The following is a 23,241-nucleotide window of genomic DNA, read 5'->3' as shown; positions in this document are numbered from 1 at the left end:
GCGTTTACTTTGGGTAATACTATAATAGCGCAAAATGTACAAGAGATTATTACAAAACTAATACCGAAAAAGTATACCGACAACAAGAGTTAGAAGAATCGCAACTTTAGGTCATCGGAGTCTCCTTGTAGCTCAACCAAAATGTCTCGTTAGCAGTAAGTTGATGAAAGATCACTTTTTAGATGATTATCTAAAGTGTTGCTCGAGATGACCTTTTATTGGACGTTGAGGGTGCCTCCAATCTTGCTGAGTCAGCTGCGCGGATCAGAACATAACTGGTCGCAACTTATCCTGTTAAAGGCGCCTCCATCACCCTTTGGGGCGCCTCAAAGCAACAGTCCAAGGTGCCTCCAATGACCATTGAGGTGCCTCCTACCCCTCTTCGCAGCCAGCTCACAGTCTGCACCCGAGGTGCCTCCAAGCTCCATGGAGGCACCTCGGATACTGTTCATCTGAGGGAAAACCTTGTTCTCTCATACTTGCAAGACATGTTAATCCAAAAAATATAAACATATCCTGCAAAACAAGGTTAGCACATAACAAACACAATAGATGAAATGTTTGACAGCCTTCGGGCTGTCCAGTTCTGACTTCATATTTTCAACCGGAAACCCTAGGTCGAATCAACGCCTACTGTTTCCTCTTCCGGGGAACGCGTCCTCACCTACTCCACTCAGGAGATCATACCTGATGCCAATTCGGTCCTCCAGACTAACTGGACTTTTCGCCTAGGGTTATCGCCCCCTAGAACCTAGGGTTACCGTCCCCTAGGGTTTTTCTCCACCTAGGGTTACCACCCCCTAGGACCTAAGGTTGCCTCCCCTTAGGGTTTTCCTCCTCCTAGGGTTACCACCCCCTAGGACCTAAGGTTACCCCCCCCCCCTTAGGATTTTCCTTCACCTAGGGTTACCACCCCCTAGGACCTAAGGTTACCACCCCTTAGGATTTTCCTCCACCTATGTTTACCACCCCTTAGGATTTTCCACCTGCCTAACCGCAGTTAGGACTTTCCTGAAACCTCCTTCAAGCACATTAGAACACAAATAATCTTAACTTTGAATTCCTTTTCCATTATCAAAACCTGGGTTCGATCGTCGGATGCTTCCTGCACCAACAATCTCCCCCTTTTTGATTTATGACAATTGAAATTCAAAGTTAAGGAAAAAGATACAATAAAGAAATGATATAATGCTACTATCATTTCTTAGTCATCATTAATTCAAAGTTAAGTCATCAAAGTTAAGGAAAAATATTAATTCAAATTAATCAAGTTAAGTTATCATTCTTAGTCAAACTAGTTGGATAGCTTACTTAACTTGACTAACCAAGTGAACACTACTATCTTATAGGTAACAACTAATAGCTAAAGGTTAAATATTCCTTCTAAGAAAAGTAGATGATTATTTTTAATATTTTTCTTACTTTGATTTTTTAATGCTTGGACTCTAGGATTATAATCATGCCATTAAGTTTACCTAATTTTAAAGTCCCCTCAAACTTAAAGCACTTACTTAAAAAGTTTTGTATTTTTTTAAGGCATTAATCAAGGGGGAGGAATTTCAAAACATTGAATTTTTTTCAATTTTTTTTAAAAAAAGACTCTTAAGTTATTTAGTGCTTTACACAAACACCACCCATTTTTTTGTATGTATGCCAGAGGGGGAGAAAAGTGAGGGGTGTAAAAGTTAAGAAGTTAAGTATTTTCAAAAAGCAAAGTTATATATTTCAAAAGTATAGCTAAACTCCTTTTTAAAAGCTAAGTATTTAGTTAAGTATTCTTCAAAAAAATTCTTTCTAAAGCTAAGTCTTTAGCTAAGATTTTTTTTTAAATGTAACTAAATATTTAGCTAAGTATTTTTTTCAAAAGTATAGTTAAACTCCTTTTTAAAAGCTAAGTATTTAGCTAAGTAATATTCAAAGAAATTCTTTTTAAAACTAAGTATTTAGCTAAGTTTTTAAGAAAAGAAGAAAAGCTAAGTATTTTTGAAAATAAAATTAAGTGCTATTTTTCAGGGAGAGTTTAAAGTCAAACTTAGAAATATTTCTATGTTATAGTTCTATACTTAAAAATTCTAACCTTGAAAAAATAGTTTTCCTTACTTTGAAAATACTTGCTTGTGAAATATGTTAACTTATACTTAATGATGTATTATCTTTATGCTTAACTTAATTTTAAATCGTATTACCATAAATTAAAAAGGAGGAGATTGTTGGTGCAAGGAGCACTAAATGATCAAACCTGAATTTTGATATTGGTAAAGAGTTCTAAATTAAGCCTTATTGTTGTTCTGACAAGTTTGACTGAGTGTGCAAGAAAGTCCTAAGTGATCTTAGACAAGGTGAAAGTCCTAGTTGAGGCTAGGCAAAGAAGTCCTAGTTGCAGCTAGGCAATGAAGTCCTGGTCTGTGGGACTGGACAAACTATTGGAAGGTTGAGGACGCCGTGTTGGTGTAATTTGCATTAATGATCTAACTCAAATTTTGATGAATGAAAAATGGATTAAAATTAGAGTGTTTGTGATCTAATCGCTTAACCAAGTGTGTCGAAGTTGACGGGTTTAGAGGACCTGACACCAGGCTGAAATCCAGCTAGGTTGCGGGATCCGATAGTTGGTGCGAAGTCTAAATAGGTCTGCGGGACTCAATATCTGGCAGAAAGTCCTGTTGGGTCTAGTGGACCTGACTGTTGGAGGATCGTATAGCTTGTTAGAAGGGGGGTTGAATATACAGTGCCCCAAAATTGATTGCTTTCTACAATGGTTAGCTTGCGCAGCGAAAATATAAACTAATATAAATAAGAAAGCTAAAGACAAGAAAGAACAAGCAAATCGCTAACATGTTTCCTTTAACATGGTTTGGAGATTATGCCTCCTACTCTACGGTTGTCCGTAAGGTGGACGATCCCTCAATCCTTTAGTGGATTAGTCCCCGGCAACTCCGGCTATCTCAAGTCTTCTTGTAGGTGGAGAAACCTCACCACAACTCCAACCAAGACCTCTTGGGCATAAAGAAAACCTTGAGCACTTAGTGACTACTAATTAGGGCTAACCACAACTAATTTTGTCAACTTTAGCCAGTCATTCCAAGCTCTATTTTATAGAGCTTGGGAAGAAACAACCTTGTTTGTTTACCATTAACATTCGACTGGTCCTTGTTGGCCAATGACTCTTTACCAGTCGACTGGTCATTGCACCAGTCTATTGATCCCTGCCTTTTGTGTAACACCCCGCCCTTCTATCCTTACCTTACAAGGCAAACGTTACTCTTATCATATCTAAATTTTGACATTCTTACATATTATATACTTCTCAGTTCATAGATCTACTCTAACTTGTTTCGAGTGATACGACGTGATTTGGAGCCAAGTAGGGTTGGAAGGGAGTCTAGGGCTTCTAGTGGGTCTAGGCCGTGTGGCCCTGACCGACCGTGTAGCCTTATCCGAGAAGGAGTAATACCTGGTCATGTGGCGATGACCGGCCGTGTCACCTTGGCAGTGCATGACCGTGTGAGGGTCACATGGTCGTGCCACCTTGGCCGAGAGGAAGAGGTGCAGGGTCATGTGAATCCACACGACCGTGTCACCATGGCCAAGAGGAAGAGGTGCATGGCCGTGCGAATCTACACGGTCGTGTCACCTTGGCCAAAGGGAGAGATGCACGATCGTGTGAATCCACACGGCCGTCTCACCTTTGCCCAGAGGGAGAGGTGCACGACCGTGTGAATCCACACACTGTGTCACCTTAGCCGAGAGAGAGAGGTGCACGGCCGTGTGAATCCACACGACCGTGTCACCTTGGCCGAGAAGAAGAGGTGCGAGGCCGTGTGAATCCACACGACCGTGTCACTGGCCATGTGAATCCACACGACCGTGTCACGAGCCGTGTTGATGTCACACCCTGCTCTATAAAATGGGGTTGTTCTCCCCTTTGTACTTATCTTTGCCACTCTAATTACTGCTAAACTAATAAATTAATCCTAAGCAACTAGTGATAGTATTTCATGTAGAGAGGAGAGAAGAAAATATTTTAGCATCAAGTTCTAACATATTCCAAACAATAACAAGTTACCAGATCTCTTTCCACTGTTCCGTCACACACACATAAAACACCGCTCCTGCTGCCTCCTCCTATTCGAGCTTTCCTTTACCTTTATCTGTAGTATAAGAAAATGGAAATCTATAAGCGAATGCTTAGTAAGTACCATCTACTCACAAAACAAGCATTAACAGAAGGAACAAGCTTTCAAAATCGCTTGGGGAAAAAAATACAAAACTCATACTTGACAGTAATTCACGCTAAAACGCATAATTCGGAAATCTGTACATGGCATGCATTTTTAAATAGGTTTATCATGTAAAACATCAACTTAAAACCATGCTAGAAATGTAAACATGCAATGGGAACATAAATCTTGCCATACTATAGAGTTCATCCATGCTACACTTCATAACTCAAGTTCTCAAACTTAAGAAGGCTTCTACTAAGACAAATAACGAAGTTTGAAAACTTTATATTACATAACTAGTGAAAATAATAATAACTTGCTTGGACCCGGCATTGTACCACTTTGCACGCATTCTTAATAAGATCTGAGATAGCTAATCCCGAACCTATCAAGGTACTACTAGGCGATCTAGGTGTTGGGTTTTTCGGGCCGCGAAAACCGATTTTCGCGTCGCGGAAACCCCGAATCGCCCAAGCCACGGATCTCGTGCAAGGTAAAACCGAACAAAAATACGAGTACGAGTTTGAAAAACTTTAATCTACAGTAGATCTACATAAGGATAAACCATTTATACCTTTGATACGATGCCCTTCGCGTTCCCGCTCATCCAAAAGATGCCGGATCTCAAGAACGTCAAGCGCCGGTCCTCTAGAAGTATCCACACGGACACACTAGATGGAAATGACCAAAAACCAAGGTGTGCTAGCACCTATGTGGTTCGGCCAAGGGAGGAGAGGGAGAGGGAAAGCTTGAGAGGGAGAAGAAGGAAGATGCACACAAGTGAATGAAAAATGAATTTCATCACACAAAACAAAGTGGCCGGCCACATTTCAAAATTTACATTAATTGTATTAATTGCAATTAATATGAAACCATAAAATCACATTAATTGCATTAATTGCAATTAATATGAAACCATTAAGAGAGTGGCTTTGTCACTTCCATGAGGTGGCACCCATGAATTGGTCCACCTAATGCCAACTCACCAATGAGGTGGCAAAAGGTCAAGTCAAAATTGACCTTTGGTCTTCCTTCTCAAGTCAAGTCAAACTTGACTCAATCTCTACCATGGTAGATCTAATCCAACCATTTGATTCGAGCCAACTTAATATAATGAATCTAATTCATTAAATTAAATTGATTCAATGAGTCAAAATCTAAATTAGACTCATTTAACACATGAATCAACTTGAGTCAAACTCAAGTTAGCCCAATTAGGATTACTCTTAATCCAATTTGATTCATCAAATGAATCTAATCCTCTTGGTTTATCATATGAACCTAATCTCCACCTAATTGCCCTAAGTGTGTGACCCTATAGGTTCTTGTAACGTTGGCAATGCCCTAAACCCATTTAGGAGCATAAGTAATGAGCGGTATCTAGCAACACATCATTACTACCCAAGTTACAAGAATGTCGAGATCCGACATCACCTTGTGACTACCAATTGTGACTACTCACAAAATAATGACAAGTGTCCTTCAATCCTAGACATCTAGATTGATCAATATGAGGCATAGACCGTATCATCCTCTAATCAATCTAAATCTTGAACTCCAAGTAGACTCACTCGATCAAATGAGCTCAACATCTAATGTTGACTCATTTGGGCATGGCCATGCACTTAGTGGTCTCACTCTATCAAGAATACCGATGTCGCTCCCGTCATATGGGAGGGATAGATCCCATCTACATCACTCACATCCCTCTACATAATTCGTTATATACCCAGTAATCGCCTTTAAAGTCCACCCAGTTACGGGTGACGTTTGACGAAACTAAAGTACATAACTCCTTATGTAGGGATCCATGGTGACTTCAGGTCTGAGGACTAATAGTCATACTAATAGCCACATGAGAAAGTATATGACACTCATATAACGATCCATGATATTTTCTCATGGCGGGTCATTCAGTATACATTCTCTAATGCATACCCATGTGTCAGCTTGATATCTCTATATCCATGACTTGTGAGATCAAGTCATCGAGCTGACCTACATGCTAGTCTTATTGTATTAACATTGTCCCTGAATGCTAATACTCGACTAGGAATGATTTAGAGTAGTGTTCCCTATATCATCTCACTATCGATTCAACTAATCGATTGATATAGGTATGAACCTTCTACTCAAGGACGCTATTATACTTAGTCTATTTGGCACTAATATAAATAAGTATAATAACCAAACAAATGCCTTTATTAATATACAAGAATATGATATACATGAGTCCATACAATCATCAAATGATTGGCTCTAGGGCTCTAACTAACACTAGGGGCCTAGGAGCGATCTAGGAGCCCACCCATGGACCTTGTGTCCAGTACATGCCACTTTAAAGTATAATACTTTCTTTTACATATTGGTTTCTTATACTTACACTTACTTGTCATTTAAACAAGCACCTTATGTGCGCTTAATCCCCCACACTTATAGGGAAGCACTTTAGGGCACTTTAAATATGCTTCTTAGCCCCAAAACTATATGAGAAGCAATTCAGGATACTCTAAACATGCTCTTAATCCCAAAACTTCAGAGGGCATCTTACATATCATAACATGTATCTTCTTTAACATGCATAAAACATAATACAACATGTATCTTCTTTAACATACATAAAACATATCACAACATGTATCATCGAAGCCATTTATGCTGCAGGTGAATACTACTTGCATCCTTTCGTTAGATCTTACTATTACACGGTGTAGGAAAGACAATCCTCTCTTGTATGCCTTAATCTCCATGTCACCCTACACGTGCGTACTAATCCTTGTGAAAACTCTTCTCTTAGATTCTCCTCTTGAAGAACTTAGAAACTTAGAGCCCTAGGGTTCTTGGCTGAAAACATACAAGAGAGAAGAGGAATTTCGGCTAGGAAAGAGAAGAGGAAATGACCAATTAGGTTTCTGGTTTCTTCCTTTCCCTTTTATACTAAGTGGAAGTTGAAGCATCTCCTCACACATAACCTACATATATTGAATAGTTTCCTATTTCCAATGTGATGCTTTACCACAACCTAATGGCTAGTTAAACCACTCTTAAATCAAGGGTTTAGGGTTCAAATCCTAGCTCGGGTCATTTATATATATATTTTTATTTCTTTTCTCTTCTTCTATTTCTTTTTGCTCTTTTGAAAGAGAGGAAATTTACGAGTGTTACAATTCCTCATACCTTATAAAAAGTTCATCCTCGAACTTAGAACATTTACGGATACTTCTGTCTCATATCATCCTCGTGTTCCCATGTTGCCTCTTCATACTGTTGACTTTGCCACAACACTTTTACTAATGGTATCTCTTTATTCCTCAGCTTCTTAACTTCTCAATCTATTATCTGAATAGGTCGACTTTCATAACTGAGATCCTCCTGAACCTGTACCATCTGTGACTCAATCACTTGGTTTACATTTGGAACATTCTTCTTCAGCATTGAGACATGAAATACATTATGGATGGCTGACATTTCTTGAGGTAGTTCCAGCTCATAATGTAACGACCCGACCCTCTTGGCCCATTTGGCGACCTCTCATGTCGTCGACCGTCGGCCCTTATGTCGTCGGCCCATTTGGCGACCTCTCATGTCGTCGACCGACAACCCTTGGTCGTGTCGTTACTCACTAGGACTTTCCACCCCTGGTCAGTGGATTTTTGCCTCCCCCAGGATTCGAACTCTAAACCTCCAGGCTTAAGTATTAGAGTTTATGAATCCTGGTAACCAAGTGAGATGATCTCACTTGGTTACCAGGATTCATAAACTCTAATATTTAAGCCTGGAGGTTAGAATTCGAATCCGTCGTCGGTCGACGACATGAGCGGTCGCCAAATGGGCCGACGGTCGACGACATGAGAGGTCGCCAAATGGGCCGCCAAATGGGCCAAGAGGATCGGGTCGTTACAATAAAAAGGCGTTATTGTAACGACCCGACCCTCTTGGCCCATTTGGCGGCCCATTTGGCGACCTCTCATGTCGTCGACCGTCGGCCCTTATGTCGTCGGCTCATTTGGCGACCTCTCATATCGTCGACCGACGACCCTTGGTCGTGTCGTTACTCACTAGGACTTTCCACCCCTGGTCAGTGGATTTTTGCCTCCCCCAGGATTCGAACTCTAAACCTCTAGGCTTAAGTATTAGAGTTTATGAATCCTGGTAACCAAGTGAGATGATCTCACTTGGTTACCAGGATTCATAAACTCTAATACTTAAGCCTGGAGGTTTAGAGTTCGAATCCTGGGGGAGGCAAAAATCCACTGGCCAGGTCGCCAAATGGGCCGACGGTCGACGACCCGAGGGTCGCCAAATGGGCCAAGAGGGTCGGGTCGTTACAATAAAAAGGCGCCTTTTTATTGTAACGACCCGGCCCTCTTGGCCCATTTGGCGGCCCATTTGGCGACCTCTCATGTCGTCGACCGTCGGCCCTTATGTCGTCGGCCCATTTGACGACCTCTAATGTCGTCGACCGACGACCCTTGGCCGTGCAGTTACTCACTAGGACTTTCCACCCCTGGCCAATGGATTTTTGCCTCCCCCAGGATTCGAACTCTAAACCTCCAGGCTTAAGTATTAGAGTTTATGAATCCTGGTAACCAAGTGAAATGACCCGCCTTCTGTCACTGGCTATAAGGCCGATCGTCACAATAATGCTAAACTATACTGTGCGGAAAGCTGGTCTAATTAAAATTTTACTCTACTAATGACGGATACAACTGATAAGAAAGGTCTAAAGACCTTCTTTGCTGGTGTACATATGCTAAGGAGGGGAAACTGAACATCCCAACTGAGCTAGGGAATAGAACCTAACTTCCCAACTACCTACCGACCTGCTGATCGATCTATAGATCGATTCAAGCTGGGGAAGTTTCTGTTAGCGACTGGATCGGTCGGCAGACCGATCCAGGTGTGGCTAGATCGGTCGGTAGACCGATCCAGGTATGTCTTGATCGGTCGGTTGACCGATCAGTGAACCTCTGTACTCACTGTTCGCCTCTGGATCGGTCGGCTGACCGATCCATAAACTCTCTGTTCGCGCTTGGATCGGTCAGCTGACCGATCCAGCGGCACAACCCGGCTCTGATCGGTCTGCAGACCGATCTGGGTTCTGATCTCACCCTGAAACTCTGATTTCAGCACTCTGGCGTGCCAAAACCTCACACAACAATTCTAAAATCAATTGGAATATATTCTAGCAACTATTAACCAGCATTCTAACATAATTACTAACAAACTAAATAAATCTCCCATGGTTTAAACATTCTAAGGTCTAAAAATGCATAAAAGAAGAAATACTAAGAATTCAACTATTTAAGCTTGCTAAAACCCCTGAGGATCTTTTATTCCAGTTCCTTCCACACACATCCTGATCTGCATTGACCTCCAGCCTCCGCTACTGGTCCACTTTTCCTTTACCTTTATCTGCAGTATAAGAAAAGTAGTATCCATAAGCTTAAAAGCTTAGTAAGAAACCATCTACCTCACAAAAACATGCAACGATGCAAATATGATTTTAAATCATGCTGTTTAAAACCTATGCTGGATATACTGAATAAACTAAGCATGGCATGACATATAATCATACAATCATGGCATATCTAAAGCTGAACATACAAACATGTATAACAACTGCACATAAAGTTATCATACATATTCACACGGAAAAGCTAAGCTGGAGCATGATACTGACTGAAACTGAACTAAGCCAAAACTGATCTTAAACTATAATCACTGGATTAGATTAAGAGTTTGAAAGCTAATATCATAATAAGTGAAAATAATAATCATGCTGCTGTTTGGGCCCGACAACTGTACTTGCTATGCGCGCATCTCTAACTAGACCCGGGGTTGCAAATCCCGAATTTAGTAGAGCTACTAGGTTATCTAAACCTAGGGACCGACTATGGGAGCCCAGTCCAATGGATATCTAATCCAGTACAGTGCCAACTGAAAAGTAAAATACTGAGTATAGCTAAACTGTTCTAAATAGCTATTTTTAGGTTATCTGAACCTAGAGCTAGGTTGTCTGAACCTAGAGGCGACTGTGGGAGCCCACCCATTGGACCGTAGTCCCATATAAGCTAGGATAACTGATTCACTGATTTAGATGCTTCTAATGCATTCAACTGTGCTAATAAAAATAACTAGGTTGCATTTTTTTTCTAAGCTAGTTATTTAATCGACCACCTAGTGTGCTTTAACTCCCCTCTCTATTAGGGAGACTACCTTTAGGCACCCAACAGCATCTAAACCTCCAACTGAAGGAGAAAAGACGTGTTCGGCCCATCTAAAGGTACTCACTAAATCCCTAAACCTGCGAGGAAGGTTAAAAACACCCTATATGTCGAAAATATACGCATATAACTAAACTAATGCACAGGAAATCAAACGGTAGCTATTATACTGCAGGTGAGGGGTTTCTTACATCCTGTTCATAATTTCTTACGATTCTATTCGCTAGAATTCCGGTGGAGATGACCTTCTCGACGATCCTCTCACGTCTTTGCGTTCCTCTCGCGGAGAAGAACCTCTTTCGTGTTGGAGTCGTCGCCGGAAGATGATCTGAGAGCCCTTGGGCTTGGGCGCCGAGAGAGGAGGAAGAAGAGGAGTGGGCGGCGGTGAAGGTTTTTGGGAGAGGGATAGGTCACGGTGAAATTTGATGTTGCCGAACCCAGTTCTCAAAATAAACCAACCCCCAACTTAACCTTCCTATTTATACTAAGTAACTAATTCGGCCAGCCCAATTATAAATATAATTGGTCCCCTTTCCTTTCAGCACGGCACTGCTGGGTTCAACTGGTTCCCAACATTATCCCTAAGCCATAGGTCTCGGGTTTGATTCCCGCCTAAGCTATTTTGCGGTTCTAATTATTTTTGTTGCTTCCGCTACTCGAAAAATTTCGGAAAAATATCTAAAAATTCCAGAAAAATCATAGAATATTTATAATGCAGTTTCGAGAATTTTCGGGCGTTACAATCCCCCATACCTTATAAAAAGTTCGTCCTCGAACTTAGAACAATTCTGGGTACTTCTGTCTCATGCTAGCTTCTGTCTCCCAAGTTGCCTCTTCTGCTGTGTGACTGTGCCAAATGACTTTGACTAATGGTACTTCCTTGTTCCGCAATTTCTTAACTGCTCGGTCTATTATCTGAATAGGCCGACTATCATAGCTGAGGTCCTCGCGGATCTGTACCGACTGGGGCTCAATCACCTGGGTGGCATCTGGGGTATGCTTCTTCAGCATAGAGACATGAAATACGTTGTGGACAGCTGACATTTCCTGGGGTAGCTCTAGCTCATATGCTACCTTGCCCACTCTTCTGCTAATAAGATATGGTCCCACATATCTGGGACTTAGCTTGCCCTTTTTCCCAAAACGCATTACTCCCTTCATGGGAGCCACTCTGAGGAACACTGAATCCCCAACTGAAAACTCTAAGGGTCTGCGCCGCGTATCAGCATAGCTCTTCTGGCGGCTCTAAGCTGTCTCTATCCTCTGGCGGATCTGCTGTATGGCTGCTGTGGTATCTGCGACTAGATCTGTCTGAAGCTCTAGTTCCTTCTGTTCACCACTCTCATACCAGCAGATTGGAGATCTACACCTCCACCCATAGAGAGCCTCGTAAGGTGTCATGCCGATAGTGGCCTGATAGCTGTTGCTGTATGCAAATTCTGCTAAACTCAGATATTTGCACCAACTTCCCTTGAAGTCTAGGGCACACGCTCGGAGCATATCTTCGAGTACCTCTGACCATCTGTCTGAGGATGGAATGCTGTGCTGAACTTTAACTTAGTGCCCAACGCTGACTGTACACACTCCCAGAAGTGTGATGTGAATCTGCTGTCTCTGTCTGAAATGATGGTTCGTGGTACTCCATGTAGTCTGACGATCTCTTGGAGATACAACTGAGCTAGCTTCTCCATGGAGTAGGATATCTTGATAGCTAAGAAGTGGGCTGATTTAGTCAACCTGTCGACTATTACCCAGATGACGTCAAAACCATTCGTGATTCTGGGCAGTCCCACTATGAAATCCATAGAGATATCCTCCCACTTCCACTCTGGAATCTGTATAGGCTGCAGAACTCCCCCTGGTCGCTGATGTTCTGCCTTGACCCTCTGACAAGTGAGGCAGGTGCTAACATATCTGGCGATGTCTCGCTTCATCCCGGGCCACCAAAAATGTTTCTTCAGGTCTTGATACATTTTAGTCGAACCTGGATGCATCGCATAGGGAGTCTTGTGAGCCTCATCTAAAATCTGTCTCCGTAGCTCCTCCTGATCGGGAACACAGAGTCTGTCACCGAAATACAATACCCCGCTATCGGACACTCTGAATTCTCTACTTTCTGATTCTACTAGCCCTTGCTTGATTTTCTGAATTCCAGGGTCCTGCTCCTGAGCTGACTGAATATCACCAAGCAAGGTAGACTCTAAGGTCATAGTAGAGAGCTGTCCAACGATGAGTTCGAGACCGAAACCTATGATCTCCCTCTGTAGGGGCGGTGACATGGCTGTAAGCGATAATAAGGTAGCACTGGATTTTCTGCTAAGTACGTCGGCTACCTTATTGGCTTTCCCTGGATGGTAGAGGATGTCTATATCATAGTCTTTGGCCAGCTCAAGCCATCTGCGCTGTCGCATGTTCAGATCGTACTTCAGACTCTGATGATCTGTATACACTCTGCACTGAGTTCCATATAAGTAATATCTCCAAATTTTGAGAGCGAACACTACTGCTACAAGCTCAAGGTCATGAGTAGGGTAATTCTTCTCATAATCCTTGAGTTGTCTGGAGGCATAGGCGATCACCTTGCCGTTTTGCATCAGTACTGCTCCTAGTCCCAACTTAGAGGCATCACTATAGATGTCAAAGCTGCTGGTGTTGTCTGGTAGAGCCAAAATAGGAGCACTGGTCAATCTCCTTTTTAGCTCGCTGAAGCTGTTCTCACAGTCCTCTGTCCACTGAAATTTTCTTTACGGTAAGAGTTGTCAGTGGGGAGGCTATCCTGGAGAAGTCCTCTACGAATTTTCTGTAATATCCTGCTAATCCCAGAATGCTCCTGATTTCGCTGGCGTTCTTAGGTCTCTTCCAGTTACTTACTGCTTCTATCTTGCTGGGATTTACCATAATACCATCCATGGAGATGATGTGACCCAGGAAGGACACCTGATCTAACCAAAATTCACATTTCGTGAACTTGGCGTATAGCTGGTTCTGCTGAAGTGTCTGTAGTACTGTCTTCAGGTGCTCTGCATGTTCTTCCTGAGTTCCTGAGTAGATAAGAATGTCATCGATAAACACAATAACAAACTTATCTAAATACTCCCTGAATACTCTGTTCATGAGATCCATAAATATAGCTGGAGCATTGGTCACGCCAAAGGGCATGACTACGAACTCGTAATGTCCGTATCTGGTTCTGAATGCTGTCTTGGGTATATCCCCTTCTTTAACCTTGACCTGATGATAACCTGATCTGAGATCTATCTTGGAGAACACTGCTGCTTCCTTCAGCTGGTCGAACAGGTCATCGATTCTGGGAAGGGGATACCTGTTCTTGATTGTGACTTGGTTCAGTGATCTGTAGTCTATGCACAGTCGCATGCTTCCATCCTTCTTCTTCACGAATAACACAGGCGCTCCCCATGGTGAGTGACTAGGGCGTATGAAACCCTTGTCGAGCAGCTCCTGTAGTTGCTCCTGAAGTTCCTTCAGCTCTGCTGGAGCCATGCGATATGGCGCTTTGGAAATAGGATTGGTGCCGGGGAAGAGCTCTATCTCAAATTCAATCTCCCTGACTGGTGCTAGGCCTGGTAACTCCTCAGGGAAGACTGCTGGGTAGTCACATACAACTCGGACTCCTGCTAGCTGTTGGTCCTTGTCCTGGCTGGTATTGACTACATGTGCTAGGTACCCCGTACAACCCGAATCCATCAACTTCTGTGCCTTCATAGCTGAGAGAAATTTTCTGGCTTTTCTCTTTGGTTCTCCGATGTACTCGAACTATGTTTCTGCTTCGGGTTGGAATACGACCTTCTGTTTACGGCACTCTATGGAAGCACCGTATCTGATCAGGAAGTCCATTCCAAGGATGACGTCGTAGTCAGTCATTTCCAGCAGGATCATATCACAAAAGAGTTCCCTGTCTGCTATAATGACCGGCACTGCTCTGAGCCAGTGCGTGGATGCCATGATCTCTCCCGAAGGTAGTGCCGTCAAAAACTGACCACTGAGTACCTCTGAGGATATTTCTAATTTTTTAGAGAACACCCTGGCTATATATGAATGGGTTGCCCCAGTATCAAATAGAACAATAGCACTATACTGAAAAATGTTAATCTGACCTGTGACCACTGTCGAGGCATTGGCTACGTCCTCTCTGGTGAGTGAGTAGATCCTCGCATTCACCGTAGCTGGAGGGGCTTCTAACTTGCCCTGGCTGATAAGTGGACCTTCTAGAGCGACCTGCATCTGATATAACTGAGCTGGCTGGCCTGCATACTGAATCTGCTGTGGCTGAGGAAGACCGGTCTTGTTCGGGCACTGCTTGGCCATGTGCCCTTCTTGTCCACATTCATAGCATCCTCGTGTGCCCTTGCGACAAACCCCTGGGTGGAATTTCCCACAAGTAGCACACTTTGGATAACTGGGTCGCTTGCTAGATGGTCCTCCTTTTGGGTCACTCCCTGATTTGCGCTTGCTGTTGGAGTTCCCTTTCCAGTTAGAGCTGTGGCCTTGCTGTTTTTGAGTGTGAGGGTTTCCTTGGCCTTTGGACTCTGAGGAGACTTGCTTCTGCTGCTTTATGCTGTTCTGGTAATGCTCTGTGGTCAAGGCACTGCTCACTAACTCCTCTGTGGTTTGTGGCCTATGTATGCCACCAGCCACGTTCACTGCTATCTCTGGCCTCAGCATCTTGAGCATCAACCGGATTCGTTCCTTCTCTGTGCTGACTAGCTCTGGGCATAGACGAGCCAACCTGTTGAATTTCTTCACGGCTTCCTCAACTGAAAGGTTGCCCTGACGAAACTCAGTGAACTCGTCGTAGTGGCGGTTTGTGACCCGTATGTGAAAGAACTCCTCGAAGAATTCTTTCTCGAAGTCAGCCCATGACATCTGGTTCACTGGGCGCTTCGTTCTGATCCTTTCCCACCACATGCGTGTGTCTCCTGTCAGGCAGAAGGAGGCACACTTCACCTTCTCATGTTCTGGCCAGTCCAGAAGCTCCATCGTACTCTCCAGTGTTTTGAACCAGGCTTGTGCATCCCATGGTTCACTAGTGCCTGAGAAGTTCTCTTGCTTGACTCGCTGCCACTGGATCAGATAGGCTTCCTTTCTTGGCTCAGCTGCTGGGACTACTAGGGCTGGTGCTGGTGCTGGTGCTGTAGGCTGAGCTGGTGGAACCTCTAAGACTACCGGAGTCGTCAAATTCGGTTCCGGGGTGACTGTGGGGGTATTCTGCTGATTAGCCTTTAAGGTGGCTATTTCCTGTTGCTGCTGTAACTGAGCCACTAATGCTGTAAGATCTGGAGGAGGCACTGAACTGCCTGCCTCTTGCTGGGGCTCAGTAGCTAGTGCCCTTCTAGCTGGGCGTCCTCGTGTCATTTCTAAAGACATAAAGAACATAACATAACTAATGTAATCACAGTTATATAACTACTGATATCATGTTTAAAAACTATCACATACTAACAAGCAGTAGGCATATAAACATGAACTGTAATAACAAAACAAGAAGCATAAATTAAGTAGAGGTATTCTTACTTGGAAGCTGTAGGTTCAATGCTGATGTGTGTGTAGGAAGTATGGAACACTGCTCTGATACCACTCTGTAAACGACCCGCCTTCTGTCACTAGCTGTAAGGCCGATCGTCACAATAATGCTAAACTATACTGTGCGGAAAGCTGGGCTAATTAAAATTTTACTCTACTAATGACGGATACAACTGATAAGAAAGGTCTAAAGACCTTCTTTGCTGGCGTACATATGCTAAGGAGGGGAAACTGAACATCCCAACTGAGCTAGGGACTAGAACCTAACTTCCCAACTACCTACCGGCCTGCTGATCGATCTACAGATCGATCGAAGCTGGGGAACTTTCTGTTCGCGACTGGATCGGTCGGCTGACCGATCCAGGTGTGGCTGGATCGGTCGGTCAGACCGATCCAGGCACCGAAACACCTGCAATCGCTATTGTATCGCTGGATCGGTCGGTGACCGATCCGGAGAATCTGATACATCTGCATCTATCCGGATCGGTCGGTGGCCGATCGATCCAGCTGGCCGAGCTTTGATCGGTCTGGAGACCGATCAGAGTTCTGATTTTGCCCGGGAACTCTGATTTCAGCACTTTGGCGTGCCAAAATCTCACACAACAATTCTAAAATTAGTGGAAATACATTCTAACAACTATTAACCAGCATTCTAACATAATTACTAACAAACTAAATGAATCTCCCATGATTTAAACACTCTAGGGTTCAGAATTGCATAAAAGAAGAAATACTAAGACTTCTACTATTTAAGCTTGCTAAAACCCCTGAGGATCTTTTATTCCAGTTCCTTCCACACACATCCTGATCTGCATTGACCTCCAGCCTCCGCTACTGGTCCACTTTTCCTTTACCTTTATCTGGAGTATAAGAAAAGTAGTATCTATAAGCTAAAAAGTTTAGTAAGAAACCATCTACCTCACAAAAACATGCAACGATGCAAATATGATTTTAAATCATGCTGTTTAAAACCTATGCTGGATATACTGAATAAACTAAGCATGGAATGGCATATAAGCATAAAATCATGGCATATCTAAAGCTGAACATACAAACATGTATAACAACTGCACATAAAGTTATCATGCATATTCACACAGAAAAGCTAAGCTGGAGCATGATACTGACTGAAACTGAACTAAGCCAAAACTGATCTTAAACTATAATCACTGGATTAGATTAAGAGTTTGAAAACTAATATCATAATAAGTGAAAATAGTAATCATGCTGCTGTTTGGGCCCGGCAACTGTACTTGCTATGCGCGCATCTCTAACTAGACCCGGGGTTGCAAATCCCGAATTTAGTAGAGCTACTAAGTTATCTAAACCTAGGGACCGACTATGGGAGCCCATCCCAATGGATATCTAATCTAGTACAGTGCCAACTGAAAAGTAAAATACTGAGTATAGCTAAACTGTTCTAAATAGCTATTTTTAGGTTATCTGAACCTAGAGCTAGGTTGTCTGAACCTAGAGGCGACTGTGGGAGCCCACCCATTGGACCGTAGTCCCATATAAGTTAGGATAACTGATTCACTGATTTAGATGCTTCTAATGCATTCAACTGTGCTAATAAAAATACCTAGGTTGCATTTTTTTTCTAAGCTAGTTATTTAATCGACCACCTAGTGTGCTTTAACTCCCCTCTCTATTAGGGAGACTACCTTTAGGCACCCAACAGCATCTAAACCTCCAACTGAAGGAGAAAAGACGTGTCCGGCCCATCTAAAGGTACTCACTAAATCCCTAAACCTGCGAGGAAGGTTAAAAACACCCTATATGTCGAAAACATACGCATATAACTAAACTAATGCACAGGAAATCAAACGGTAAAGATTATACTGCAGGTGAGGGGTTTCTTACATCCTGTTCGTAATTTCTTACGATTCTATTCGCTAGAATTCCGGTGGAGATGACCTTCTCGACGATCCGCTCACGTCTTTGCGTTCCTCTCGCGGAGAAGAACCTCTTTCGTGTTGGAGTCGTCGCCGGAAGATAATCCGAGAGCCCTTGGGCTTGGGCGCCGAGAGAGGAGGAAGAAGAGCAGTGGGCGGCGGTGAAGGTTTTTGGGAGAGGGATAGGTCACGGTGAAATTTGATGTTGCCGAACCCAGTTCTCAAAATAAACCAACCCCCAACTTAACCTTCCTATTTATACTAAGTAACTAATTCGGCCAACCCAATTATAAATATAATTGGTCTCCTTTCCTTTCAGCACGGCCCTGCTGGGTTCAACTGGTTCCCAACATTATCCCTAAGCCATAGGTCTCGGGTTCGATTCCCGCCTAAGCTATTTTGCGGTTCTAATTATTTTTGTTGCTTCCGCTACTCGAAAAATTCCGGAAAAATATCTAAAAATTCCAGAAAAATCATAGAATATTTATAATGCAGTTTCGAGAATTTTCAGGCATTACACATAAGCTACCTTGCCAACCCTTCTAGGAGCTACTTTGAGGAACACTGAGTCCCCAACCTCAAATTCCAGTGGTCTACGACGCACATCCGCATAGCTCTTCTTTCACCTCTAAGTAGTTTCTATTCTCTGACGGATGCTCTGAATGGCTTTGGTGGTGTCCTCGATAAGATTTGTCTGGAGTCTCATTTCTTTATTTTCACCACCTTCATACCAACAGATAGGAGATCTACATCTCCTCCCATATAGAGCCTTGTAGGGTGCCATTCCGATAGTAGCTTGATAGCTATTATTATATGTGAATTCTGCTAAGCAGAGGTATCGACACCAGGTCCCTTTGAAATCTAAGGCACAAGCCCGTAGCATATCCTCTAGAACTTGATTTACTCGTTCTGTTTGCCCATCAATTTGAGGATGAAATGCTGTGCTAAACCGCAACTTAGTGCCAAGAGCTCTCTGAACACACTCCCAGAAGTATGAAGTAAAGCGACCATCTCTATCAGAAATTATGGTTTTGGAAACTCCATACAATTTGATAACCTCTTTAACATACATTTGCGCTAGCTGTTCGATAGAGTAGGATATTCTAATAGTTAGAAAATGAGCAGACTTGGTCAATATGTCCATTATTACCCAGATAGCATCGTATCCCTTCGTAGTTCTGGGTAGTCCTACTATGAAGTCCATAAATATATCCTCCCACTTCCACTCTGGAATCTGAATAGGCTGTGGAACTCCACCCGGTCTCTGATGTTCTGCTATAATCCGTTGACATGTCAGGCAGGTACTGACATATCTCGCTATGTCTCTGTTCATTCCAGACCACCAGAAGCATTCCTTTACATCTTGGTACATCTTGGTAGAACCAGGATGCATAGCGTAGGGTGTTCCATGGGCTTCATCTAAAATTTTCTATCACAGTTCTGCTTGATTAGGGACACAGAGGCTATTACTATAATATAGTATCCCATGGTCTGATACTCGAAACTCTCCATTTTCTCCTTCCTATATTCCCTATTGGATTTTTTGAATATTAGGATCTTCATCCTGTTGGTTGCTACTCGGAAAACCTAGAGGTTCCACTGTACAAAAATTTTGTACAAAGGTCTGAACCTTTTCCTAGCTACCATGTGTTCTTTTAAATTAAATTTTGGATCGCCTGCGGAACTTAACACGTTTGATCCAAAACTTAATCTATTTGTTCTTTTAGGTTTTGACTTGGATCTCCTGCGGAACTTAATACGTTCGACCCAAGTCACCTTAAGTTATTAATTCCATTAAATATTAATTTTCATAATTGGTTCCCAGTACTAACGTGGCGAGGCACATGGCCTTCTTGGATATGGGAGCAACCACCACCGACTAGACAAAACCTCTTATGGAAAGCTAATATTTAATTTCCTAAAATAACTTTAGGTTAACCGAAAAGAACAATCAAATCACAAGGAAAAATAAAACAAAAGAACACAACATCGAAAAACATATTCGAAATACTAGAATCGTAAGCCTCTTGTATTTGGTATTATTTCCATAAATAACTAGTATGATGCGGAAAGAAAAATTACTAGTTATATCTTTTAGAAAGACCTCTTGATCTTCTACCGTATTCCTCTTCTAACCTCGGACGTTGTGTGGGCAACGATCTTCCGAGATGAGAAACCACCAACCACCTTCTTCTCCTCCTAGCTAGGTTCGGCCAATCAATAAGGAAGCTTCACCAAGGAAGAAGATCAAAACACCAACCAAGCTCCAAGAGATGCTAGCTTTCTCTCCTTCTTCTTCTTCTTCTCCAAGTAGTATCCGGACACCACAAGAACTCCAAGAGGGATGAAGTATTCGGCCACCACAAGAGGAAGAGAGGGAGAGGATGATGGTCGACCACAACACCAAGGAAAAGAGGGAGAGAAAATAATAGAGGTTGTCTCATGAAGGCACCCTCACCCCTTCTTTTATATTCCTTAGCCTTGGCAAATTAGGAAATTTATTTATAATAAAATTTCCTTAATTTTCCTTGACAACAATTAATTATGAAAAATTAAATAAATTTTCCTAATTAATTGTATGTGGCCGACCACCTCATGTAGAGCAAATAGGATAATTTTAATCAACAATTAAAACTTCCTTATTTGTCTTTGGAAATTTTTAAAAAATAAAATTTCCTTTTAAAATCTCTTCATGGTTGATAAAAAGAAATTTCCATAATTTTAATTTTCTTCATGTGAATAATTTTCAAAGAGAAAAAATAAAATATCTTTCCAATCTACAAATAAGGAAAGAGATCTAATCTCTTTCTTTTAATCTTTTGTAGATCTTTTAAAGAGAGATATTTTAATTTTAATTCTTTGTAATAAATTATATCTTCCACATAATAAAAATTAAAATTAAAATTCTTTTTTAATTTAATGTTGCCGGCCCCCTCTAGCTTGGGTTCAAGCTAGGGCCGACCACCCTAAACCATGCTTAGGCCGGCCCTAGCTTGGTTCCCAAGCTAGCTTGGCCGGCCCCTTTAGGTGGGTATAGAAGGTGGGTATAGGTGGGTATAGTACTCTATAAATAAGAGGCTATGATAGGGACCGAGAGGAGGAATTGGTTTTGGTCTCCCGATAAAATTAAGCATCCCGTATTCGCCCCGAACACACAACTTAATTTTATCAATAATAATTCATTCCACTAGAGAACTATTATTGAACTACCGCACCAATCCCAAATTATATTTTTGGGCTCCTTCTTATTATGAGTGTGTTAGTCTCCCTGTGTTTAAGATGTCGAATGCCCACTAATTAAGTGAGTTACTGACAACTCATTTAATTAATATCTTAATCCAAGAGTAGTATCACTCAACCTTATCATCATGTCGGACTAAGTCCACCTGCAGGGTTTAACATGACAATCCTTATGAGCTCCTCTTGGGGACATTATCAACCTAGTATCTCTAGAACACAGTTTCCTTCTATAATCAACAACACACACTATAAGTGATATCATTTCCCAACTTATCGGGCTTATTGATTCATCGAACTAAATCTCACCCATTGATAAATTAAAGAAATAAATATCAAATATATGTGCTTGTTATTATATTAGGATTAAGAGCACACACTTCCATAATAACTGAGGTCTTTGTTTCTTTATAAAATCAGTATAAAAGAAACGACCTCTAATGGTCCTACTCAATACACTCTAAGTGTACTAGTGTAATTATATAGTTAAGATAAACTAATTCCTAATTACACTACGACCTTACAATGGTTTGTTCCTTTCCATTTTGGTCGTGAGCTACTATTTATAATTTATTAGGTACTGATAACATGATCCTCTGTGTGTGACACCACACACCATGTTATCTACAATATAAATTAATTGAACAACTACATTTATCATAAATGTAGACATTTGACCAATGTGATTCTTATTTCTAGATAAATGTTTATACCAAAAGCTAGGCTTTTAGTATACATCCTAACACATCCTACCCTTTCTGTATATCTTCAAGCAGAGTTGACACTAATGTGAAAGTAGAGAGCTGCCTAGTAACAATTTCAAGTCCAAAATTTACTATTTCTTTCTATAGAGGATGGGGCATAGCAGATAAGGACAATAAAGCTGCGCAAGATTTCTTACTTAGTGCATCTACCACTTTGTTCGTCTTCCCTGGATGGTAGAGGATTTCACATTCATAGTCTTTGACCTGTTCAAGCCATCTCCTCTGTCTCATGTTTAGGTCTTTCTGAGTGAAGAAATATCTAAGACTCTAGCGATCTGTGTAAATCTTGCATTGAGCTCCGTATAAGTAATGCCTCTAAATTTTGAGAGCGAAGACTACCGCTGCTAACTCATGGTCATGAGTAGGATAGTTCTTCTCATAATCATTGAGTTGTCTTGAGGCATAGGCAATGACTTTACCATTCTACATCAGTACAAGCCCGAGCCCCAATTTAGAAGCATCATTGTAAATACCGAAGCTTTTTGCTATTCGCTGGAAGAGTCAGGATTGGAGCACTGGTTAGTCTCCTTTTCAGTTCAGTGAAACTCTTCTCACACTCCTCTGTCCACTCAAATTTTCTGTTCTTTCTTGTAAGTACTGTCAATGGGGAGGCGATCCTTGAAAAGTTCTCTACAAATTTCCTGTAGTAGCCTGCTAACCCAAGGAAACTTCTGATTTCACTGGCATTCTTGGGTCTATTCTAGTTACTCACAGCTTCTATTTTCATCGAGTCCACCATAATCCCATCCTTGGAAATAATATGACCTAGGAAGGACACTTGATCGAGCCAGAACTCGTACTTGGGGAACTTTGCGTACAACTGGCTCTGCTGAAGAATCTGTAATACTATCCTCAGATGTTCAGCGTGCTCTTCCTGAGTTCTAGAGTATATAAGGAGATCCTCTATGAAGATAATTATAAACTTGTCCAAATATGCTTTGAATACTCTATTCATCAGATCCATGAACGTAGCAGGAGCATTCGTCACTCTAAAAGGTATAACTACAAACTCGTAGTGCCCATACCTCGTTCGAAATGCTGTCTTCGGTACATCATCCACTTTCACTTTCACTTGATAATATCCGGACTGCAAGTCTATCTTGGAAAAGACTATGGCTCCCTTTAATTGATCAAATAGATCATCAATTCTTGGCAGGGGATACCTATTCTTGATTGTTACTTTGTTCAACGTTGGTAGTCCACACACATTCGCATGGGCCTGTCCTTCTTCTTTACGAACAACACTGGAGCTCCCCATGGTGAGTGACTAGGGCGAATAAAACCCTTGTCGAGTAGCTCCTGTAGTTATCCCTGAATTTCTTTCAATTCTACCGGAGCTATGCGGTAGGGTGCC

This window comes from Zingiber officinale, chromosome 1B (assembly GCF_018446385.1).
Source record: "Zingiber officinale cultivar Zhangliang chromosome 1B, Zo_v1.1, whole genome shotgun sequence".
Lineage (NCBI taxonomy): Eukaryota > Viridiplantae > Streptophyta > Magnoliopsida > Zingiberales > Zingiberaceae > Zingiber > Zingiber officinale.
The sequence above is the reverse complement of the archived record's forward strand: the minus strand, read 5'-3'. Positions refer to the sequence as shown.